This window comes from Amblyomma americanum, chromosome 10 (genome assembly GCF_052857255.1).
Source record: "Amblyomma americanum isolate KBUSLIRL-KWMA chromosome 10, ASM5285725v1, whole genome shotgun sequence".
Taxonomy (NCBI): Eukaryota; Metazoa; Arthropoda; class Arachnida; order Ixodida; family Ixodidae; genus Amblyomma; species Amblyomma americanum.
Window position 1 is genome coordinate 116,972,350 of NC_135506.1, and position 26,756 is coordinate 116,999,105.

The following is a 26,756-nucleotide window of genomic DNA, read 5'->3' on the forward strand; positions in this document are numbered from 1 at the left end:
TAAAATTGTGTTCATGCAAAACGGAGTTTCTCCAACATGATGCTTCTCCAACAAGGACTTTCTCCAACATGAAGTTTCTCCAAGGTGGAGTTTGTCTAACATGAAGTTTCTCAAGACAGAGTTTCTCTAACAGGGTGTTTCTGCAACATAAATGTTCTCAAGAGACACTCTCTAAGTTTCTCAATCATAGATTTTTGACCAACGTGGAATTTCTCTAATGGGGAGTTTCTCCTAGAGGGAGTTTCTCGAAAATTAAGTTTCTCCAAAAGAGAGTTCCTTTTTTCTAACAAGTTTCTCCAACAGGGATTTTCGCGAAAATGAAGTTTCTTCAATAGGGAGTACCTCCAACAAGGAGGTGCTACAACATGGAGTTTTCCCAACAGGAGTTTCACCAACATGGCGTTTCTTCACTGGAGTTTTTGAACAGGGACTTTCTGCAACAGAGAGTTTCTCCAGCATTCAGTTTTTCCAACATTGGGTTTCTTCAACAGGGAGTTTCTCCTAAAGAGAGTTTCTCCAACAGGAAGTTTCACCAAATTTTAGTTTCTCCAACAGGGAATTTCTCAAACATGGAGTTTCTGCAACATGAATTTTCTCTAACATGGAGTTCCTACAACAGGGAGTTTCTCCAAAATGGAGATTCACCAACGGGGAGTTTCTGCAACATAGATTGTCTCCAACAAGGAGTTTCCCGAACAGGGCGTTTCTACAACAGGAAGTTTCTCCAAGAGAGAGTTTCTCCAACATAAATTTCTCCAAACTGGAGTTTCCTCCATATGGAGTTTCTCAACAGGAACCTTCTCCAACAGGGAGTTTCTCCAAAAGAGAGTTTCTCCAACATGTGGTTTCTCCAACATGGAACTATTCCAAGAGGAAGTTTCTTCAACATGGACTTTCTCCTACATAGAGTTTCTCCAACATATAAATTCCTCGAACATATATTTTCTCCATCAGGGAGTTTCTCCAACATCGGTGTTCTCCAACAAAGGCATTTCCAGCAGAGAATGTCTCTCACAGGGAGTTTCTTCAATATGAAGTTTCCCCATGTACTTCAACCAACTGGGAGTTTTGCCAAGATAGAGTTTCTAGAACAGGAAGTTTCTCCAACAGGAAATATCTTAAACAGAGTCTTTCTATGACATGGAGCTTCTCCAGCATAGAGTTTCTGTAACAGAGATTTTCTCCAGCAGGGAGTTTCTCAAACAGGGAGTTTCTCCAACATGTATTTTCCCCTACATGTAGTTTCTCTAACATATAATTTCTCCAACAGGGAGTTTCTCCAGAATGGAGTTTCTCAAACGGAGTTTCTCTAACATGAGGTTTCTCCAACATAGAGTTTCTCCAAAAGAGAGTTTCTACAACATGATTTTCTCCAGCAGGGAGTTTCTCTAAAATTGAGTTTATGCAACACGGAGTTTCTACAACAAGAAGTTTTCCGACATCGAGTTTCTCCAACAGGGAGTTTCTCTGACATAGAGTTTTTCTAAAAGGGAGTTCCCCCAACATGCAGTCTCTCCAACAGGGAGTTCCTCCAACATGAAATTTCTCCAACATGGAATTTTCTCCGGCAGGGAGTTTCACCAATATAGAGTTTCTCCAACATGGATTTCTCAAACAGGGAGTTTCTCCAACATGGAGTTTCTCTAACAGGGAGTTTCTCCAACATGGAGTTTCTACAACATAGAGGTTCTCCAATATGGAGTTTCTCTAAAATGAAGTTACTGCAACACGGAGTTTCTCCAAATGGCGTTTTCAAACATAGAGTTCTCCAACAGGGAGTCTCTCTGACATGAAGTTTCTCCAAGAGGAAGTTTCTCCAACAGGGAGTTTCTCTGACATAGAGTTTCCCCAAAAGGAACTTTCTCCAACAGGAAGTTTCTCGAAAATGAAGTTACTCCAAAAGAGAGTCACTCCAACAGGAAGCTTCTACAAGGTGGAGTTTTCCCAACAGGGCGTTTTGCCAACCTAGAGTTTCTTCAATGTGGAGTTTCCCAAAAGGGACTTTCTCCAACAGGGAGTTTCCCCAAAAGAGAGTTTCTCCAACATAAAGGTTCTCCAACATGAATTTTCACCAACAAAGAATTATCTGCAACAGGAAGTTCTCCTACAGGGGGTTTCTCCAACTTAGAGTTTCTGCAACAGGGAGTTTCTTCAATATAGAGCTTCTCCGGAAGAAAGTTTCTCTCACCTGAAATTTCTCCAATAGAATTTTTAAAGGGAATTTCTCAAACTGGAAGTTTCTTCAAATAAAGTACCTCAAACATGGAGTTTCTCCAAGACGGAGTATCTCTAACAGGAATTTTCTCCAGCGTGGCGTTTTCTAACAAGAAGTTTCTCCAACAGGGATATTCGCGAAAATGAAGTTTCTTCAATAAGGAGTACCTCCAGGAGGGATGTGCTGCAACATGGAGTTTTCCCAACAGGGAGTTTCACCAACATGGAGTTTCTTCAATGTGGAGTTTCTCAACAGGGACTTTCTCCAACAGGGAGTTTCTCCAAAGAGAGTTTCTCCAACATGGAGTTTCTCCAATACTGGGTTTATCCAACAAAGAGTTTCTCCTACAGATTTTCTCCAGCAGGGTGTTTCTCCACCATGGAGTTTCTGCAACATGAATTTTCTCCAACAGAGAGCTCCTCCAACAAGGAGTTTATCCAACAGGATGTTTCTGTAACATAAATTTTCTCCAACATGGATTTTCTTAAACAGGAAGTTTCTCCAACACGGAGTTTCTCCAACATAGATTTATCTTTGATAGGAGTTTCTCAAACACGGAGTTCCTCCAACATGGAGTTTCTCCAACAGGGAGGTTCTCCAACATGGAGTTTCTACAACATAGTATTTGTCTTACACGGAATTTCTCCAACAGGGAGTTTCTCCACCATGGAGTTTCTCCAGCAGGAAGTTTGTGCAACATAAATTTGTGCAACATAAAGTTTATGCAAAACGGAATTTCTCCAACATAGAATTTCTCCAACATAGAGATTGTTCAACATAAAGTTTCTCCTACAGGAAGTTTCTCCAACATGGAGTTTCTCCATTCGGGTTTCTACAACAAGGATTATCTCCATCAGGAAGTTTCTCTAAAGTTGAGTTTCTGCAACACGGAGTTTCTCCAACATGGAGTTTCTGCAACATGGATTTTCTTCAGCAGAGAGTTCCTCTAAAACTGAGTTTATGCAACACGGAGTTTCCCCAACATCGTTTCTCTATCAGGGAGTTTCTCTACCATTGAGTTTCTGCAACATGAATCTTCTCCAACAGGCAATTCCTCCAAACAGAAAGTTTCTCCAAGGTGAAGTTTCTCTATCAGGGTGCTTCTGCAACATAAATTTTCTCTAAAGGAGAGTCTCACAGAGTTTCTCCAACATGGAGTTTCTCAAACAGGCAGTTTAAGCAATACGGAGTTTCTCCAACATGGAGTTTTGCGCCATAGAGTTTCTCCAACAGGGAGTTTCTCTGGCATAATGTTTCTCTAAAAGAGAGTTTCTCCAACATGGAGTTTCTCCAACAGGGTGTTTCTCGAAAATGAAGTTGCGCCAAAAGAGAGTTCCTCCAACAGGGAGCTTCTACAGCACGCAATTTTCCCGACAGGGCATTTCGAAAAGTTGAGTTTCTTCAATGTGGAGTTTCTCAACAGGAACTTTTTCTAACTGGGAGTTTCTCCAAAAGAAAATTTATCCAACATGGAGTTTATCCAACATAAAATTTTCTCGACAGGATTTTCTCAAACAGCGTTTCTCCAACATAATATTTCTCCAGCATGGAGTTTCTCCAACAGGGAGGTTCTCCAACATAGAGTTTTTGCAACATGGAATTGCTCCAACATGAAGTTTCTCCAATAGGAAGTTTCTCCAACATGGAGTTTTTATAACAGTGAGTTTCTGCAACATGGATTTTCTCCAGCAGGGAGTTTCTCTTAAATGGAGTTTATGCAACAATGAGTTTCTCCAACATGATGTTTCTCCAAAATGGAGTTTCTCCAACAGGAAGTTTCTGCACCATGAATTTTCTTCAACAGGGAGTTTGTGCGACATAGATTTGTGCGACATAAACTAAAATTAATGCCTTTAAATATTCATTTTAATCCACGCACTATAGAGGAATGGAACAAGCTGCCTGCTGATGTCATCATTTCCATTGATTCCATTGACAAATTGCTGTCCTCTGCCTCATAGTCGTGTTTCGTGTTTATACATGTTTTATTGCAAGAGTTGAACATGTCTTAGTGTATTTTACTTACATATGTTTCGAGCGAAGAACTGATATTCAAAATGCTGTATTTTTTCGCCCCTGCTGCTAGGGCCCACTTAAGGCCTGCATTATTTGTTAAATAAATAAATAAAAATCAAGAAAAGGAATTTTCCCGTCGGCTTTTTTTTCCACGGTACATTGTACGGATGGCTGATATGAATTTAGATGAAGTAGGAAAGGCTGCACATCTTCGTGATGCAGAATGCTGAAATAGCTCGCCCACATAGCGTACGAAGAACTTTGGCGCCGGTCGGAACATCGAAATGGCTGTTCTCTCAATGGTTTCTAAAGCGAGCTTGGCGCTGACAACAGAGATAGAGGCTGCCACTGCTGTGCCAAAGCGCTGCCTGTAGAAAGTTCTCATGAATAGAAAATACGTGTTGTCGAGACAAAAACGCAAGAGCCGGCATAGGCCTTCCGCTTCGAACGGAGTCCTTGAAGGCAATAAACCGTCTACGGAAAGCTTACTAAAACATGTAAACTATATTTATTTTTTTAGAGATATTCTCAATACAGGGAGGAGTTTAACAGGGCGTTCGGAACAAATTGGATAGTAAAAAGCACAACATTGATAAATTATTGACAAAAAGGGATCAAGAAAAGAACAGAAGGGCAATACAAAGCGACTAAAGTGCCGCACTTAAGCTTCAATACATAGAAACAGAATCATGGGATACAGCAATAGGATCATCGGAATGTACAGTTATTTGCAGACACAATCACATCTTCAATGCGTGGCATATATGTGTAGATTATAATCACACAATTTGCCAGTAATGTCATCGCAGGGATTTCTTGTACACCTTAATGGATGAGGGGACGTTGGTTGCTTTAGTCGGTTGGATATGGACTTTAACGTCGCTAAGGCAACAAAAGGCTACCATAGACACCGTAGTGAAGGACCTGAAAATTTCGACCAAATCGGGTTCTTTACCGTGCACTGACATCGCACTCAGTACACGCATCTCTAGAATTTCGCATCCATCGTAAATCAACCACTACGGCGTGGATCTAACCGGCGTCTTTCGGGTCAGCAGCCGTCGCCATAACCACTACCAAACCATTACACCTTCATGGATGAGGGGAAGGTTGTTTGGTATGGTTGCTTATGGGGTTTATCGTCCCAATGCGACATCAGGCTTTGAGGACGCCGTAATGAAGGGCTCCGGAAATTTCGATCACCTGTGGTTCTTTACGTGCTCTCGAATCGCACAGTTCACGAACCTATAGAATTTTGATTACATCGAATTTCAACCGCCGCGGCCGGCATCGAGCCGAAGTCATTCGGGGGAGCAGCGGGGCGCCTAACCACTACTATTTATTTATTTATTTATCAATACTGCCAATCCTTGTTGCAGAAGTTTTTACACGAGTGGGTTCTGGCCGCAGGCAAACAGTCGATCAGGAATAAACACTATTTCGAGTTATGCACAAAGTACTGTGAAGATTATGGGGACAATAAGAATAGGCATTCGAAAAGGCAATACCAGGTTAACCCATAAGTAATAGTCACCTTTTCTCTTCATAAATGATCGCGAGAAATACCATATAAATACGTGAAATATACAAATACATGGAAATACAAATACATGAAAAACGCCGAAAATGTTACAAAACTAAATAAAAACCACAGTTTCTTTCCTGATATACACTTTTGCCAGCTCGCGTCAAAATTTCTCAGTAGTTGGCTGTGCAATCACCTAGTCATCAAGAGTGTTCCACTCGCGCACAGCTTGCGGAAAAAAAATTGAACATAAAGGTATTATTTGCGCAGAAATAATCTTGTATGGTGAGTTCATTTCTGTGACGCGTTTCCCTGGAAATGTTCAAGGTAATGTATATAGCATAATCAACTTTAAATGTGGTATGTAAAATCATGCGCAGAAACTTCAGACGGTGAAACGTCGGACGACTAGCTACCGCGTCAAGCCCAGTCTCAGACAGCATCAGCGTCGAAGAATCGGTGCACCTATATCTGTTGTAAATAAAGCGAAACACTTTTTCGCTGGACAACCTCAATCGTAGCTGTGTTATCTTCCGTGTACGGGAACCAGGGGACGATTGCGTATTCTAGTATTGGTCGAATGACAGTAGTATACGCCAAAAGCTTGGCTTCTTTCGTAGGATACCGCAGCGCTCCTTTCAGGAGCATGAGCTTGCACATTACTTCGTTACGTGAACTACGTGAGCTGTCCAGCCCAGATTGGCTGATATAATGATGCCTAAATATTTGTGCGCGGTGAGTGTCTTGAGTGCAGAGCTGCTATAGCCGTAAGGGAAGCTAAGTTTGAATTTCTTTTTCGTTTTCGCCATTCAAACTGTTTTGTCTAATTTAAGAGCCATTTGCTACTTCGAAAACTATTCTGCTATCTTGCCACAATCACTGTTTTAGCTTATCTGATCTTCCCGGCTTTTTATTTCTCTATATACTACGTAATCATCCGCGAACAACCTCAGTTTCGCTTCTACCTGGTAAGCAATGTCATTTATGAAGATAGGGACGAGAATTGGGAATAAAACAGAGCTCTGTGGTACACCGGAAAGGACCGGGACAGTATCTGAAGTGTGGTCGCCGAGTTCCATCAACTGGCGACGGTCGGTTCAATAATTGGTGATCCATTGGACTACTGACCCTCCCCATAATATATGGCTTAGCTTCTGTAGCAGTTTGGCGTGGCAGACCCGGTTTTAAGGCCTTTGACAAGTCTAAGAAGATTATATCCTGAAGCCATGTTGTTGGGGATGGAGTATGTTATTTGATTCAACAAACTCTGTTATTGATTTTAGGATAATGTGCTCTAAACCTTTACAGGAAGTGCACGTAAGAGAAATAGGCCTGTAATTTGACTGGGAAGTGTTATCACCTGATTTATGAACTGGTATTATTTTTGAAAATTTACATTCCGCTGGGAGGCAGCGCTCGCATATGGGCTTAACCATAACCATAACCACTACACTTTCGTAGATGAGGGGGACGATGGTTTGTTTGGTTTGTTATGGGGCTTAATGTCCCAAAGCGACATCAGGCTATGAGGGATGCCGTAGGGAAGGGCTCCGGAAATTGCGGCCAGCTCGGGTTCTTTAACGTGCAATGACATCGCACAGTGCACGGACCTCTATAATTTTGTCTCCGTCGAAAATCAGCCGCCGCGGCCGGCATCGAGCCCACGTCATTCCGGTCAACAGCCGAGCACCATAACCACTGAGCCACCGCGGCGGCTCAAGATTAGAGGGACAGGATGGGGGCAAGTTTTTTAAACTGCCTGTAGATTATATACTACGTGGCCAGAACTGTGTGCAATATTCTGTCACAGAACTCCGTGTGGCTTCACATTACATTGTTGTCACGTGAATTGACATGACGTCATTTTACATTGTTGTCACCTAAATTTGCATGAAGTTGACTCATGGCGTCGCGTGGCGCTATTTTCTGCGGAAGAGTTTTGCGGCCGAATGACGCTGAACTGAGTCATATTATGCTTTCGCACTAATAAAAGGCCAAAAAAACTTGCATTCATCTCCATCCATTAGGAACCAAGTCGTACAGTACGGACACCCGTCAGATTTCAAGAACTATACGTCTCACTGCTTGACTCATCGTCAAGACACTTATTTATCTGGTAAAGCTTATGGACACTGGGCTACAGTGGCAGCAGCATACTCCAGACATCGGCGCGCCCACCTGAAGGACGCGTGCCCTTTGAGGCCCTCTCTATTGAAACGCATGAATGAACACAGGGTACAGCAATATCTCTCTGCCCCGCTAGGTTGTGTCAGAATACGGCGCTTTAAACTCTCTCGCCTGGACGCTGCAAAACCACATGTCACACTTGAAGGTTCTTCCCCACGGTGAATATGGTTGTGCTGAATTAAGGTTGAAGACAGTGCTGTTGTAAATGGCCACATATCGCAATGGAACGGTTTTTCGCCAGTGTTAGTACATTTGTGTCGAGTGAAAGCTGAAGAGTATGCAGCTGTAAAACGGCACATATCGCACTAGAAGGGTCTTTGCCCAGTGTGTGTACGTTTGTGCCGAATTAAGTTAGAAGAGTGTGCAGCTGCAGAAGGGCACATATCGCACTTGAAGAGCTTTTCGCTAGTGTGGACCAGATTATGCCGAGTTAAGGCTGAAGAGTACACAGTTGTAAGAGGTTCCTTATCGCGCTCTGAGGGTTTCTCGTCAATGTGCGTACTATCCTGTGGAGGGACGTTTCTCGAGTCTTCAGCTGTAACAGGACAATCGCGACAGAAGGGTTTTTCTCCAGTGTGCGTAGGCTCGTGCCGAGTTAACGTTGTAGGGTCTGCAGTTTTAGAAGAGAATGGAAGAGACTCATACGGTCGTCCTTCTGTGTGACACCGCATATCAATCTCACCGTCGCACTTCGCAAACTGCGCTGGGTCCGTGGAGCATTTACATTGGTTTCCTGTTTTCTCAAGTTGCATGTGTCTCTTAAAATTGGCAAAGTTAGCTGAAGCATTGCCGCAGGAGGAGCACCTGAACTTATCTCCTCTTACTGTTTGTGGCTGCAGCTGAAGTGAATTCTGTTCCACCAGAGATTACAGGGGCTAGAGGTCTTTGCTGGTAGTGTTCACCACCCTTTCGTGTTTGTCGTTGTCGCCGATAGGCCTAGAACAAAACTTGCTTCAGGGTAGTGAGGAAATCACACAACATCTGCAAATAACGTTTATGGAATGTGTGTCGTTGGGAAAATCAGTTTTAATTTTTTTTCATGCTTACACTATGAGCAATATTTTTTCAATGGTTCAAGCATAGCAGATTGCTGGTTGCATCAAATAAAAAGTACAGCAAAGATTGGTGCTAAAACAAGTTACAGGGCGTGGATATTTTCTAGAAACGCACATCAACGACATCGCAAGCAATAAGAAGTGTATTCATGCACACTTTCAGATTAGTGCCAGAAGTGTAATTTGCGGTCGTCTGATGATGTCTGGTGTATGGTGTTTCTTGCAGCTTGGTGAGGCAGCAAGGGCATCACACTAAATGTAAGCAACGTTAAGGTTGACGTCGTGATGGATTAAAGCCCAGTGCCTGGTTGAGTTTCACGTTGACGTCTGTTGGAGCGCTCTATTCCTTAAAGGTAGAAGCGATGAGCTGTCCACATGTTGTGCCGAACCTTGTATGTATTGTGTCGGGTTTTGTGCCGCATCAGCATCTAAGGTTATCATGGACGAAACAGAAGGTATATGAAATTCTGTTGCAATATTTTATAAAAATGATACAAATCTTTGATGCAACGGGCCTAAAAGTTATTTCCTACTACTTACAGAAGATAAAGAGAAAATTTAGAAGAGGCCAATAGTAAAAGCTTTAAAAAAGATGTGCTAACATCAGCGGTCATGCTTGGCTGAGGAAGGATTACACACAAATCACAGCTTCTTCACAGCTTTCTTCACAGCTTTTTTCTCATGAATGAGAAAGTGGCTGAGGTGTATCAAAAACAAGCGAGGGGTTGGTTTAGACTTTACAGTTTATCAAGAAAAGCCAGCTTCTCTTAAAAAGCTAAAAACAAAGGTATATAACAAAACCCAGCTTCTCTTAAAAAGATAAAAACAAAGATATATCGCAATTGCATTATCTTCTAAGAGCAGCAATGGATGAAATGGGTTATGTGTCATTATAAAATAGAGCAATGTATATTTCTTAGTATATCGAGTTCTGAGCATGACTGTAAATAATGGTTTAGTATGAGCTCGTCGCCACATCTTTCGCAAAAAGGTTTTTTTTTATTCGTCAGTACGAAGCTGCGTGAGCTCTGTGTGTGTGTGTGTGAGTGCGTGTCCTATGCGGTGACATATAATTACTTCTATAAAATGTTCCTGGTGCGTACAGGTCTTTCATTCCTCGAGAACAGGCTTTCCGAAATGCAGCCTGTTTATTTAATTATCCCATGTGGTCAGCAAGTTAGACATCGAATTACTATGTGTTAATTTCACGCCATCTCCATAGGGCATGCTGAATTGGTCGATTGGATAACTGCGAGCTTCTGCAGCACTCACGCCAGCTGTTTCATTTCGATTTGTTCCACCATTGCTCGGAACCCAGCGGAATTGTATCATATGCCCCTGTGGTGTAACTTTTCTATCTTGCGTATTAGCCTACTTCTGAAGGGTTGGATTGTATTTCTGGAATGAAGTGCTGTGAGCAGACTAAGTCAATCCCTGTAGGTAATTCTGTTTTCAATATTGTTATTTATTATTCTTCTTACATCTACACAGACATCAAAACCTTCGACAGAAAAAATGAATGTGCAGTTAGGCAGCCTCACTTATTTTTGCCAGTCTCCTTCTCTCAACGAGATTTCGACATATTCTGTTGTTTTTGTGCTGTAAGGGTGAAATTCTGTACAGTTCACATATTTTTCTTCCAAATCCAAAGTTTTCCTTCTTTCTTTCTTGTTCCAAGTATTCCTGCACTGTGTGTTCGAGTGGTGTGTTTTTTTCCGAAGGTTCGTTAATGAAGAATCACACACAGTGGGAAGGGTGAACCACTGGGGCGTTGGGTCGTGCCTTGAGGCGGCATCATGAAGGGTACCCAGTATTTTGAAGTTTTGACAAATATCCTCGAAGCGGAGCAGCAGAGGTCTGATTGACTGAGAAGCGTTGCTGAACAGTGTTCTGGAGGTGCACTTGGCAGCTACGGGATAACAGAGGTGTTTCTGCAGTTAACGGATTTTAAGGACACATGTGCATATGAGCATAGTTCTGTCTGTAAGGAAGGGCTCACTGATTTGATTTCGACATGGAAGCTATTTATATTGGATGTTCTGTACGCTGAAGTGGAAAGACGTAAACCAAGGTTATGCACTGGGTCCAATCACTTTATATATGGCCTCGCAGGTCCATACACAACGCATGCATAGCCTAGGGTGGAGCGTACTAGGGACCGGTGCATTTGTAAAAGGCATGTTCTATCAGAACCCATGTGTTTTCTTGAGAGTACTCAAAGCTTCCCCCCCCCTTCCCTGAATATACTCTCTTTTCATAATATTTATGTGTGACAGGAATTTGAGTTTATAGTCAAATTTTATGCCAAAAAATCTATGTTCTTGTTTAACTGTAAGTATAATTTCATTTAAGTGCACAGTGGCAGCAATCTGCAAATCTCGCTTCAGTGAAAAATTAACAGCAGCAGTTTTTTTTGTGGTGAGAACTGACCCTATTTCTGTCTGGCCAAAACGCGTCTGTTTAATGTCAGTTGTATCTGTCACTCACAGGTTGGTAGGCTGAAGAATATGCATGCTCTTTGAAGATCATCGACATATAGAGGATACATAAAGGACTTTGGAATTATCTGAGCTAGGGAAATCCTTTTAGCAACAGACAGGGTAGTAGTTAATATACGCCACTGCGGTACCCCACCGCGAGGGGGAGGGGGGCGTCTGCAACTTGCAGGCATTGGTGAGTGGCGACACCACGGGATCTCGAGCATCCGCAGGGACGACGACGGACCCGAACACCCACGCCTAGCCGTGCGTGGCATCGCCGTGTCCGGGGAAAAGGGGCTCCTGGTGGTTGAGCCGATGTCGAGCGTTTGGACTTTTAAGGCCCATTGGCGGAGGCAACACACCACTTTGGCCCCAGCTTCCCGTAGACAGCACCTCCGGCCTGACCCGACCGGGGGAAATCGGCAGTCGCCTTTTCCTGTCCTCCCCTCTGTCTTTCACATTCCTATCATATTTCCTAGAAATTTCCTGTTTCCTTCTCCCTTCTCGTTTTTTTTCACTTTTCATAGGCTGCGAGGGTTAACCTTTTGTGGCCAACAACACTGAGTTGCGTCATATTTGGTTATAGCAGTGGTGTACAGCTGGCATGGGCCGGGCTTGTTTTCAAGTTCCTGTCCCGTCCCCTTGTTGGGCTCAATGGTGGGTGCCTGGCTCCATGGCCGAAGAACAATTGTTTTTTTCGTGGCTGCTTCCTTATCTTCAAATGATCGCCCTCAGAAAAGGAGGCGCACCGATGTAACTTATCAGTTCCTTAACAAAAAGAGAACATCTTTCCCAAAGTTCCACATCGTTCATAGTGAACGGAAAGGAAAACCAGCCAGACTCATATCTCCTTTCACAGTCTCAAAATTCCTCACAGATTCATTAGGTCCGAAGTACAAAGTGACAAAGCTAGCTGGTGGAGACCTTCTTATAGAACTTGTTGACATCATTCGAATCTCGAAACTGGCAGACATCGAAACTTTGGCTGACATCCCTGTGTCTGTAACACCCCATAGATCGCTTAACACTGTACGTGGTGTCATCTCCGACAACGCCTTTTTACACTTGACAGAAGAGGAAATGCTAGAAGGACTGTCCGAACAAAAAGTATCTAATTTATGTAGAATAAAAATACGCAAAGAAAACACAGAAATTCCAACGAAACACCTGGTACTGACATTTGCTTTCTACACCCTGCCTGAATCAATCCAGGTAGGGTACGCAAAAATCTCCGTCCGACCATATATCCCTAACCCTATACACTGCTTCAAACGCCAAAGATTTGGCCGCGGCTCCCAAAGCTGTCGCAGCCGCGATACATATGCCAAATGTGTCTCCAATGATCACAAATCTGAAGATAGCGATGGTACACCACGCTGCGCAAAGTGCGAAGGCGATCACGCCGCTTATTCAAGATCGTGTCCTACATAGAAAAAAGAAAAGGAAATTATTACCATCAAGACCAAAGAGAATGTTACAAGACAGCGTTACGCAATGACTCGGAGCACATTTTCTTTCACCACACATACAAACTTCTCCGATGTGATGCGTGGGCGCTGCGCACCACAGCGGCCTTCGCCCCCTGCCCAGCTCACACTAAGTGAGGTTGAGGCAGGTCCATCCGCGCCCCTGGCAGATGCAGCCAGAGCTGCTATGCCACCCCCGCAAACGGGCCCGCCGGCCACCAAGTCGGCTGCCCGCAAGGCTTCCCCCGTACGGGAGAAGTCCACCACCCCCCTGCCAGTGGGTTCACCGCGGAACTCCAGCGCCTCCACTGAGGTGATAGATACAAGTCAAAGCTCGCCTTGGCTGCAACGGCGGTGGGGCTCCCTTGACCGCAAAAAAAGAAAAAATCACGATAACAGGCCCTCAGCAAGAAGGAACCTGATGTTATGAATACATCCCCTTAAAAAATTATAATGGCGTGTCTTATCCACTGTAACTGCCGTGGAATTTTAAATAATTACGGTAATGCAACAGATCTCTTACATTCTCCGTCTCCTGTGGCACTGTGCCTTCAGGAGACCAATTTGAGACCTTTACACAAAAAATTTGGAAAAAGTATAGTCTTTCGCCATGACCGTGAGCAGGCGAATAGGCTCTCTGGAGCCGTTCCTGTTGTAGTTCAGAGCGATGTTGTAACGCATAAAAGCAAGCTCCAGACGAATTATGAAGCCGTTGCTGTCACTGTCATTAGCTTTAAAACAATAACCGTATGCACAGTGTATCTTCAACCACACCTCACAGTAACACTCCATGACCTAGAAGCACTTCTTAATCAGTTACCGGAGCCATATCTAGCAGTCGGAGATTTTGATGCGAAATCCCCTTTTTGGGGGAGCGAATAGACAGACACTAGAGGCCAGGTTTTAGATTTAATTCTATGCAACTACGTTTGCCTGCTAAATACGGGCAAACCCACATACTGCACTCCATACTAAGGAAAAATGAGGTGTATTGACTTTTAGTCACTACTGACTAGTAGTGTCTTTTAGTTCTCCATCCGTTTTACAGATTTTAAGTGGAATGTTCTTGATAACCCGTACGGAAGTGGTCACTTTCGAGTGAAAATTACCTTTTCATCACCACCATCAATCATTCCAACTAAACCATCCCGTTGGAAACTGTACTTAGTGGACTGGCCACTATTTCAAGAAAATGCCTGTCTGGAGAAGATATTTCCTGGTAATCTTAGCGTTGATAAACTAAATGAAATTTTTACAACATATATCATTGCGGCTGCACGTCTAGCCATTGCTCAGTCATCAGAAATTGTACGACAAAATATTAAGCTCTGGTACACACAAAAACACAGGGAAGCAAAAAAAACGAAAAAAAAACCTGGGGAACTTTCCGAAGCTATTCCACACACGGCAACCTCATAAATTTTAAAAAGGCGAGAGCAAAAGCCCGCTACATACGTCGAATGCTGAGAAAACTTCATGGAAAAATTAAGTGTCGTCCATACATCGAAACAACTGTGAGAACAAGTCCGCAAACTTAATGGCAGCTTTACTCCTTTTACAATTCCTTTCCTAACAGCTGCGGAAACACAGACAAGCATTAGCGAACAGACCGACAAACTAGGGGAACACTTAACCACAGTTTCTAGTTCCTCACACTGCACACAACCATTTATACAGTACAAGAACACAACAGAAAGACGACGACTGCCGACAAGTGGAAGTGCAAATGAACATTACAATATATTAATCACACTACAAGAAATCCGTACAGTACTGTCGGCGGGCAAACAGACAGCACCAGGCCCAGACGAAATCTATTATAAAATGCTTGCTCACCTCTCCGAAGATGCTGTAGAAGTTCTTGTAAAATTCTTCAATAAAATATGGCAGTCCGGAAAAATACCACAGGCGAGGAAAAACGCCGCGGTTGTGCCATTCCTGAAATCTGGAAAACCGCCAACTTCGGCTGGTAGTTACAGGCCAATAGCACTTAGGAGTTGTCTTGCTAAATGTTTGGAAGCGTGCTAAATATTAGGTTGATGTTCATCCTTGAATGGCGAAAACTTCTTGGTATCCACCAATGTGGTTTTAAAATGAATGCTGTACGAATGACCATCTCGTCCGTCTTAAAAAATACAGTCCATGAAGCATTCATCCACAAACAGCACTGTCTGGCAGTATTTGTTGACTTAGAAAACGCTTATGATACCACCTGGAGGTATGGGATTCTTCGTGACCTCGCGGATCTAGGTATCCGTGGCAGTATGCTGAACTGTTTAAAAGACTTTCTTTCTGACCGTTCCTTTCGTGTTCGTCTAGGTTGCACGCTCTCGAAAAAATTCATCCAAGAAAATCGCGTACCGCAGGGATGTATTCTATGTACCGCACTCTTTATTGTAGAAATGAACTCCATATCGCGAATAATTCCAGAGTCCATCATGTATTCCGTATATGTTGACGACCTTCAAATTTCATGAACGTCTTCCAGCCAACATGCGAAAGACAGATACAACTTACACTGAACCAACTAGCGACATGGGCAGACCAAAATGGATTTAAGCTCTTTCCACGAAAAACAGTTGCTCTCCTTTTCTCACTGAAAAGAGGCATGCAGATTGATCCCACCCTGCACTTGAATGAAAGTGTTCTACAAGTAAAACAAGAGCATACATTCCTAGGCATAACTTTTGACAGAAAGTTCACATTCTTACCACACATAAACACCCTCAAAAAGAAGTAACCGCTTCTAAGGCAACGTTATTTAGGTAGTACACAGGTGGAGAGTTGGAACTTCTTGATATTCGCATAATTTTGCACTTATTACTATTAAGTTGTTGAGCCAGAATTTTTAAATGTACTAAGCCGTAAGTCGCATACTGAGGGCCTTACTCATTTCCAAAGCGGTGAACAAGGACATCCGAAGCGGAATATCGCCACCTGCAGCGTCATTTTGTACCAGCATGCGCTGTATACAGGGTGTGACAGGGAAGACTAAGTAATTTTCAAAAATGGGATTTTTGAGGTAAAAATATATGTTTTGCGGTGTTGTATTGTCAGTCTTAACGGATGCCAGAAAAGTGGTGAATCGATTTAACTAGTAAGGTGGTTAACTAATTTTGAAAATTAACGTTTTAGTTTTCGAGTTAGGCACCTGGTAGGAATTGAAGATTTGTAGCCGGTCGTTAGTAACCTCCATGTCTGTTTCTAGAATTTCTGAAACATCATTACGCTCACTGCTGCGGCTCGACAAATACTGGCTGCATCTTGCGAAAATACATGCGCTTTCGAAAGCATGGAGGCAAAGCAACCCCTCCAGTGCACGTAACTAGTCGAAGCAGCCAGATGTTGTCGAGCCACAGCGGCAAGGGTAATCGCGTTTTAGAAATTCTAAAGACTAATATGGCGGCTACAAACAACCGGCTACAGATCTCTGTTTTCAACCAGGCGGCTAAATGTTATGGTTAAAAATTTATTTATTAGAAATTCGCTCACTAAAGATGACTCGCCGGTTTTTTGCTGTCGCCAACGCTGGCAATGCCGTGCCGCAAAAACCACATTCTACCTAGAAAATCATATTTTTTATAATTACTTAAAGTATTCCCTGCAACCTCCCGTATAGCGCCGTTGCTGGGACATCCTGAGCGTGTGAATGACGCCCATATTTCCGGTGGCTGAATCTTGCACTTCTAATTCGGTGGCGACAAGAGCATTGGCACCACAGTCAGAAAAGCACGTGGTTTGTCGAAAACTTCTCAAGAACGATTAGAAGCTCCGCTATTTTTCGCCACGTCATGCATGAATTCCTAAGCCACTCGATGAGATAATCGGACATTGCCCGTATGGAACTCATGCTCGGCTTCGCAGTAGAACACGTTCTGGGCCAAGTTTATGCATAGCTAAAGTATATGAGGCGCACAAAAGACAGCACACAGAAAGAAAAACACGAGACAGGCGAGTAGCGCCTGTCTCGTGCTATTCTTGCTTATTCTATTATGCTTGGTTGCACGCTCTACGAATAACAACAAAATGTGAAGCATTGTGCAGTACGTTCAATTCGGCTTGAAGCGTACGAAAGCGCCCAACCCAAATTATAAGTTTACTGGTCATGCCGATGACAATGGAAAGCCGCGTGTCGCAGCCGTTCTTCCTGCATAATGCGAAAGTTCGTGGTGCGTTCCACTAGAGCAGGTGTCGCCTTTCCGAGCATTTATTTGTGACGCCATGATACAGTAAAATTTCCACTTCGTCGACAATGTGTCGCCTTTCCTACTGAAATTTTTGGTCTCCAAATTTGTTCAGAGGGAGGGTGTCAAAAGGAATTATAGGCACTTTTAAAACTCTGCGCTTACCAGATAAACGAGTGTCACGACTGCGAGCATGAAATTGCTGCCCTTATGCGTTCGCTCTTACCTAGTTACGCTGCCACGGTTGTTCTTTGTATCTGAAAGCAGCCCCCATTGAAGGTTGCACTACTCTCGTTTGTAATAAGCGGGGGTTTGTTATACCTGCGGCGGTTATAAGCGGATTCTACTGTATATTTACGAGCATAAATTGTTCTCAATCGCTACTTACAGCACGCGTAAGGTAGGAGTGACAGTACAGAGACGCATACAAGGAGCTGAACGGCGGGTGTGCGCCATAACGTGAGGCAGAATGTTCTTCTTCCACACTTCCCCAAGTCCTAAAATATTGTAATCTCGGCAGTACTTAACAGGTTGGCAGTTACGATAGCACCAAGCAACAACACAAAGAGCGCAGTTCTAAGCCGCGCTAATTCTAAAGCTTAGAAACAACTTTCTAGTTAAGCTGCAAAATTCAATGTCTCCAATATCGCATGCTGTACAACAAGTAGCGCGTAACTTACATAATTAGAGATAAACATGATAGCATTATAGGCAGAAAAAACTTATCAATCATCGCACTAGAGGCAACACCAAACAAAACTTACAACATTTCACGTAAATCTACTCTATGCACTAATAATGGCGCCGATTCTTTCTTCGGTTCACTTCGGGCTCTAGAATTCGACAAGCTGCAGCTAAACATATACGCCTACTTTGCATCCCTCGAAATGGTTCGCTGAGTGAGAGCAGATGTACCAGTTCTTTAGGTGACAAAATGCATGTTTCAGGATTCCCGCACCGGACTTCTCGAAAATATTCTGTGCAGAAAAGTCATATGTGATGAAGGCTTCCTGGCAGCACACAAAATGCGTGCTGCTAGTATGGGGCAATTAGGTAAACGTGCGGCTTTCTTCGACACCCGCACGAGAGACACGAGCAAAGTGACCCGCAAGAGACCAGATGTACTCACGTAGGGTTTCCCCAGAGTTTGGTTGTCGGCGTCCCGGTCCCACTTAGTCGTTCAAGGTAAAATGGAGGCTTTACAGCGAGACAGAATAGCTTGATTTTGCAGCGTGTGGAACGCCAATACAAGTTGCGAAAAAGTGCACAATTTCTATGCAGAATCCCGTGCGTTTTTTAAGAGCATGCTCAGCCTCTCAAAATTATTTGAGCGGCGCCAAACCATGGCCAAGCAACACTTCGGAGCGCGTGTTAGGCTAAACTTTGATTTGCAGGTATAAACTCTGTGGAAATAGCTAGCATTCCTTAATTAAACAGAGCTAAATACAACGATAATGCCAACCAATTGACAGAAGTAACACGGTCTCCGACGAAAACATTTATTTCATGCCACCTTGAATAGATCCGGCGCTAAAAACATACGTAGCTATTACGCGACTCGTGCACGAAAGACAAAGAGGTGAGCAATGCGTTAAAAAAATTGGCAGTGGTTTAGCTCTGGTTATACCTGGAGTGACGCGATAGCTACAGCTGGCCGAGTGGAACTTGGTCACGTGACCAATCATGTGACGAACCACGTGATCAGCCACAGCGCCGGGAAGCCGGCAGCTGCTCCACACCACGTGACTGACCACGTGACACGCTGAAGGCTCGAATGCTGCCGTAATGTAGCTATCGCTAAAAAAACAGCTCTACTCAAAAAGGACTCCCTGAGATGGGCCATGGGCGCTCCAGTCCTGCTTGTCATTCAGTCTAACATGGATGGTACACAGCGCGCCACAACTGCGTCAGTAAGCAGCCAGTGTAGCAGCTATACACCGTCACAAATGTTAAAACGTTCGCTGATTCTCTGTTATGCCCCGTATTGTCTGTCTTACCACCACGCTGACGCTATCTCGATGTATGGATGGATATTGCTGAGCCCTTTAAATCGGGCGCTGGTTCAAGCCACCTAGCCATGGCTTGTGAAAGTTTGCTCTCGTTTAGATTTTAGCCACAAATCAGATAACCTTCGCTTGGTTACTTCTACCCGCTTAAAATCTACTTTTCATTCATTGTCCTTAAACCCCAATGCTCTGAATAAATCAACCTCGCTGCTTTTCACTGCAGGGTGAAGCCCTTTATAGAAAAGTATGAAGTGTTCAGCCATTTAATGAACTTTCTATTGTGGATCCACCATGCGTCCCATGAGCAACTAGACTGCTGGTGCGTTTTTTATTCTTTTTCTTAATTCAATACTGCCGGCTGCCTTTTTGTAGGTAAGGCTTTAGTGGGTACATGACGTGCAAACATGATTGGTTCATCATAGAAAACAGCAACAAGAAAATGAAGTACATGAGCATACTGACAGGTTTCAGCGGTGCAAACCAGCTTATAGACAAGATAATTTATATAAACTTATAAACAAGGCAGCTTATAAACAGCTTATAAAAGCTTATAAACAAGACAGCGTTGCTCACGGCACCTTCTTAAACCTATAAGTAAAATAATGTGCTACCTCGCATTTCAGGAATGAAGAAATACAAAAACCTTGATCCATGCAAGTTTAAAAAACGAGGGTTGCGGAAATAAATGCCGACCTCACATACATGTATTTCTTCTGGCTGCCTCTTTGAGCATTGCATCATAAAAAAGATTCGTCATTGTCATTGTTTTCTGTTTTGTTGCTAAAGTGAAAATTACGCCTAGAGTGGTAAGTTATGATCAGCAAGTCTGGGAAGATAAAAAAACAGCAAAGCTTCTATGCAAACCTTTTTCTTCTTTTAAGACATCTTGCTCTAACTTCCACATAAAAAAAATGTCTTTTTGATCAACTAGAACTGCCGCGCTTCAAAGTTTACTTCTTTAGGAAAAAGAAAACTGCGCTTTTCAGTAAAAAGAACCCGCTAGCATGGAGATACTGCGCAAGTGCAAGCAATGCCGCAGTATTCCTTTGGGCTCCAACATTTTAGTCACTAAACCCAAAGTGCCCTCTAGGAGAAATCGCAGGAAGCATTTATTCCGCAATATTTGGCATAAAAAACGAAACACCGTTCTCAACACTCACAAAAAGGGATAAAAAAGGTGCAACTTTCACGAAACAGACTAAACGTCTGCAGCAGGAATTTCAAGGGTGCAAAGTTATTCCATGCCTGCCGAGAAGGGGAAAATTTTGAAGTTACCCTTTTCTTATCCCTGTTTTACACCACTTTTTCTTTAGAGTGAGGGATTTGCGTTGGGCTTGGTTCCGAGATCAGCGGCTGGTTTGAGTGCGCTGTCACTCACAGTTCTTTCCGTTCTGCGACGAAGAGCAACTCTGATCGATTGCTGTTCAAACTGAAAAAGACGGAGAGCAAAATAATTATTGTGCAGTCATTAGCGTGTCTCCGCCATCTGCACACAGATCGGATTATACAACCCAGCGTATAGTTAGTAGAATTCAGATTTCTATCCACGCAGTGTTGATGGGGTTACGCTCGAGAGCTGCTGAAGGCTTGATTAGTGACGCGCCGCAGATAAACGCTAAGAAGATATCCTCGTTACCAATATATTGCCACGGACCTGGCTCGAGCTACCTGCGCGCTAAGCCGTGACGAGTACGAAGTGTTCGCGTTCGCGTGAGGCGCGCTCGAGCTGGTTCTGTTCTGGGCGATTAAAAACCTCGGCCGTTCTGCGGTCCCCCTCTACGTCTACGACTGTTCTCCGTCTGGCCTGTGACATCTGGTGGAGGTCGCTGGGTATTCTCGGCTGATGCTCCATCCTTCCTCGGAGAGCCGAAGCACAAGCCCGGTGCCTCTTGTGCGAACCCCCGTCCATCGTGTCAGCCGCAGGCTCCGTGGCTTGTCTCCAGAATTCGGACTCCAGCCTCAACAGAGCGCACCCATGGCTACGACCACGGCAGCAAGGTCAGACAGCGCCCCGTTCATACCTGCTTCTTCTGTAAGCCTGCAAAATCCCCGGATCCCGAAGCCCTTTCACGGCGGATACTCGGAGGACGCCCAAGACTGGCTTGATCAGTTCGAGCGCGTTGCGCGTTTCAACGGCTGGGACGACAGTGCTAAGATCCGGAACGTTTACTTCAGCTTAGAAGACGCCGCTCGGATCTGGTACGAAAACCGCGAGACGAGTCTAACGACGTGGCAGGACTTTCGTCGCCAGCTGTTGGAGACTTACACCAGCAGCGATCGCCGTGAACAGGCCGAGCGTGAATTGACCGCTCGCATTCAGCTACCAAACGAGAACGTAGCGATGTACGTGGAGGAAGTGACGCGCCTCTGCAACCGAGCGGACCCGACCATGACGGAAGAGAAAAAGCTCAGACACCTGATGAGAGGCGTGAAAGAGCAATTGTTCTGCGGTCTTGTGCGAAGCCCGCCCAGAACAGTCGCCGAGTTCCTCTCCAAGGCTGTGCTCTTGGAGAGGGCGCTCCAGCAACGGTACAATTTCTACGACCGGCAGCTAAACCCTATCTCGGCTCTACACCCCCTGGATGCTGCTTCGGGGGCCAATACAAGCTCCCTTCGGGACATCGTGCGTTCTGTGGTCCGTGAGGAGCTGCAGAAACTTCAGGGGATTTTTCCTGTGGACTCTCTGACTAGCGCCATTCGGGAGGAAGTTCAGCAGGCGCTCAGATTGCCCGTCGCTCCAGTAGAGCCGCCACCACAGCCAGCTGCTTGGCCGCCAGCGACGTATGCGGACGTGCTGCGCCGTCCTGCGCCGGTTCCCTGCGCGCCACCGTATGCCCCTTCGGTAGTCGCAGTACACGCCGAGCAGCCGGTTCCCTACTGGCAAGCTCGAGGACAGGCGCCGAGGAAGACCGATATTTGGCGTGCGCCAGACCGACGTCCCCTGTGTTACCATTGTGGCGAGGCCGGTCACATCTTCCGGCGGTGTCCATATCGGCCTCTGGGATTGCGAGGCTTGTCTGCAGGTAGTCTCCGTCCGCGGCATGCCGAACAGCCGCAGGAGTTTGACGAATACGTCACCCGCCGGCGTGGTTCACCACCTCCTCCGCGCCGAACGTCCCGATCGCCCTCACCTCGCCATCCGTCGCCTCATCAGTCCGGTTATGGACCTGGTGCACAGCGTGGGTCCTCGAGCCCGCACCGGGAAAACTAGAACAGGCGACCTTTGGAGGCGAGGCCGCCGAACGCCGTATTGCCGAAAAGCTTCCACCGACGCGCCGACTGACCCTTCCCGAATCGACGACCACGATACCGATGACGACGACGACGACGACGACGACGAAGACGGCGCCGACGACTGGGTCTGGTAAGACCAAGGTCTCCCTTGACATACCCGTGCTGATTGACTCTAAGGAGGCTAGCGCACTAGTGGATACGGGTGCGCACTACTCGATAATGAGCGGTAGGATGGCTAAGGTGCTGAAGAAAGTTATGATGCCGTGGGCAGGGTCACAGATACGTACGGCTGGTGGCCACGTGGTTACGCCGCTCGGAATGTGTACGGCAAGAATTACGGTGCGCGGATGCACGTTCGTGGCAACGTTCCTCATTTTGCCTGAATGCTCACGAGACGTCATTCTCGGTCTCGACTTTCTTCGAGAAAATGGTGCGACTATAGACCTTCGAAATCGATTGGTTACATTTTCAACTGAACTCGCTGCCACCAAACCCGCCCCCGAGAATTGCAGAGCCGCACTGCGTATATCCGACGATGCCGTAACGGTGCCTCCACGGGCGAGTATTCTGGCTAGGGTCACTTGCGACGCAACCACTTCGTCCTCGTCACGGCTTAGCGCGCAGGTAGCTCGAGCCAGGTCCGTGGCCTTAGTCCCCCGAAAAAGAAGAGCATCGTCCCGATGCGAGGGTATGTACAAAGCAGAAAACGAACAAAAAGAAACAAATTAAAACGCAGAACCCGAACACAGTTTAAAGTGGAGCGTCATCGCTCTCACGCGAGAAGTATGGCTTAAGTCGCATTACATGCACAATGTCAGTCCGTGGTTGCCGACGACTGGTAGCCACAGTTCCACGTGGAACAACCTCATAATCCACGTTTCCAACACGACGGAGCACCTCATAAGGTCCGAAATATCGGTGCAGCAGTTTTTCGGACAATCCCTTTTGGCGGACAGGGGTCCACACCCACACACGGTCACCGATGTTGTAGGTAACCTCCCTGTGGCGCCGGTTGTAACGTCTGGAGTCCGTGTCTTGTTGAGCTGTGATGTGCAAACGAGCAAGCTGGCGAGCTTGCTCGGCTTGTTCGACAAAGGAGCCCGCATCTGGTGTCAAGTCATCATCCACGCACGGGAGCATGGCGTCCAGCATCATCCGCACTTCTCTGCCGTAGACTAGACGGAATGGTGTAAAGCGGGTTGTTTCTTGAGTCGCAGTGTTGTACGCGAACGCGACCACTTCGTCCTCGTCACGGCTTAGCGCGCAGGTAGCTCCGTCTCCGTCTGGCCTGTGATAATATCAAGCATGACTTACTCAAAGGAACCGAAGGCGAACGTAGTTCTAACCTTCAGAGCGGATGGAGGCGCCAACAGGAGAGCTGCCAAAGTGCACCGAATGTGACAATGAGAAGGAAAATGTACTGAAACAACAAAAACCAGGAATATCTTGACACTGATAGAGACTGGCGGTTTGTGAAGACGCGGAATCAAAAAGGGACCACCATTGAAGAGGACCAAACAACTTTTGGCTCTTGTCGCAGCAAATCCTCATGCCAGCGTGCCAGATATGACAGCTGAGGTGAGCAATTTTAAATCTCCAGTGCCGCGAATTCGTTAGAAGGCAGAAATGTGCTCGTACCTTCTCTATCTGCTCCAAATTTTAGAAGGCACAGGTCTACCACGTCGGCCGCACTTCACGCATCTGGATCTTAGTGAAAACTGACGAAATGCCGTACATTATTGAGAAGGTGCCTTGGACAGGTGAGGCTAGCTTCTTTACATATGCCGAAGTCAACTTTTATACCGGTCAGTACTGGAGCGATACGAACAACGTTCTGTGTGGTGCAATACAAACACCACTTCCAGTGGTAACTCAGTTTTTGTTGTAGTAATCTTGACAGAAGGGAATTGGCCCCGCTTTCCTTGACCACTGGCTAACTGCACCGCGCTGCGTGCGTGCGTGCTTTCACTGCGCGGAAAGCTGAATTCTACTAACGATGCGCTGTGCCGCTCAATCCGATCTGAGTGAAGATGTGTGAGGACTCGGGGTTGAGTTCCCGACCCTAAAATTTAAGCTTTAAGTGTGCGCCCTTTCTCCCCTTGTCGTAGAGGTCGACGGAATCGTGAATGAGAAAGAGAGAGAGAGACAACTTTATTTGCCACAGGTGTCAGGAATTAGAGCAGATGGGCTCTGCGTGGCCCCCAGGTGGGGATGGCGTCCTGGGCCCACGATATCAGTGCAAGTTGAGTGGTCTTGTCGGGGCTGGATGAGGGGTTGGTCCCAGCTTTCTGCAGAGGGAGCTGGCAGGATCCCCTGTAGGGGCGGATTATTTTCGCATCCCCAGCGGATTTCGCCTGAGTGGCGGGTACTCCGCGGTTGCAGTTTGGGCATGTGTGGTCATATTCCGCGTTGATGATTAGTGGCAGCCTGGAGTGGCGAAAAACTGCAATCTGCGGAGCTTGGTTGCTTGTGCTCTTTCGAGGTCGGGGTGGGGAGGCTGGCTGGAAACAGCATCTCGTCTCTTCATGAAAGTTGGTGACGGAAAAATAAGGGGGAGGGGGCTTCAGCGAGGGCGTCTAAATCCGTAGGGCTGGCCACCTGGATTGTGAATTTTCATGCAAATCGGTCACCGATTTCGTTACCAGCATTGTCCGCGTGGGCGAGTGCCAAGATTAGGTTAATTTTGCGATGGGGAGTGCAGCCGCTCAGCATGCGTGCGGCAGGAGGGCAGATGCGGCCTGCCGAGTAATTTAGGATTGCATGTTTTGAGTCACTGAGGACTGTGCGGGCAAGACGCTCAGCGATGGTCAGCGCTATCGCTGTCTCTTCCGATGGGGTGGAGGAGGGGTTGCGCACCTTGGCGGCAAAGGGTAGACTGTGGTTAGGGGGGGGGGAGGGGGGGTCGCTAGCCATGAACATGTGGCCTGACCTGGAGGGTTACCTGACTTGACTACTCCTGACGTGTTGGGGGTTATGGGAACGACCATGTGCACCGCATCCTGACAGCTACGGCAGAAGCAATGAAGGCGGAAATTGAGAAATTCAACACCGAACCACACACTACTGTCATCAGCAAAGCTACGGCTAACGTGCTGCAGAGGAGGTGTCAGTACTGACTCTAGCAAAATGCGGGTAATTCTAACATATTCTTCAGGCTGTTATAACTGCGAAATACACTTCGCAACTCTTGCCTGTTACAGACAACGGGGCAAAGCTCTCTTAGGGCGCTAACAAGCGACGTGCTATAAAATTCAAAGTATCTTACCCTTCAGAATGGCTAGCAAACGCCAAACTATCGTTGTGTCTCGTTTTTATTTTCCCTTCTTGAGGGGTGCCGCAATTAAGGCATCATGTTCCTTCGTGTTGCGCGTAAAATGCGTCGATGATCGATACTCTCACATTCTTTTAGTGTAAACACATGATGTTTTTGTTGCTCTTCCACGCACTTACGGCCAGCTTAAGTGAGGATTTATGCCCACAGAAAGGGGCGTCGCGCATTCTTTTCGCTGCTGTTTGCAGCCGTTGGCGCTTATCTTAGAAACAGGCTTAAAGCGAAGTTCTGCAGTGGGCAGCTCAGAAGGCACACACGCGGGGCGCTTCGCCAGATAGCGTATGAGGGCGCTCTAAATGTAGAGGTGCAATTGGGCGCAGGGAGCACGCTGTCACGTGGGATTTGATATATTTCGCGGGATTTCGTTATTGTCTAATAAATAGGCTACGTTCAGGCTGTTTGATCTGAAGAACCTAGGTTGGATTATTTTAATGGCGCTCGGCAACTTTTCTATTAAAGCCTCAGTGTTTCAACAATAATGAAGAATTGAACTAATTAGTGTCAACAAATAAATAGAATTGGCGGAACGAATAGAAATACTAACAGGTACTTTAGGTAAGTCCCCACAAGATATATTAAATTTGAGTTTGGAAGAAAGCCTTCGTTTTACAACATCTTAGTCCAGCTTTGCTAGGACACTATATAAACTTGCGCCTCCCTATCGTAAGGGAGGCGTTGACACATGGTCTTTAGCGACGCCGTAGGATAAGCTTCGGAATGACTTTTACCACTGAGAGATTTTTATCGTGTGCTAATACCAACTAGATATTAAATAGACACGAAAAAGACAGCGAATGGGTGTCGTTGCGTTCTGCCTTGGCTCGCGCTGCAGCCATGGTGTTTCCCCGTGAGCATGGCATAAATAGCCGAAACCCGAAACCACGGAGCCAGGTGTTTTTTTGTTTTCGTGAAGAGTACATTTTCACGTACTGTGTGTGTGTGTTTCACGTACTGCAAATTGGTTTCGTTGAATGTACTAGGTAGCTGCGTATGTCTATTACGCGATAGCATGTAAGCTGTCCTCGAGGGAAATCCCAAACGTTCTGTCACGAAAAGC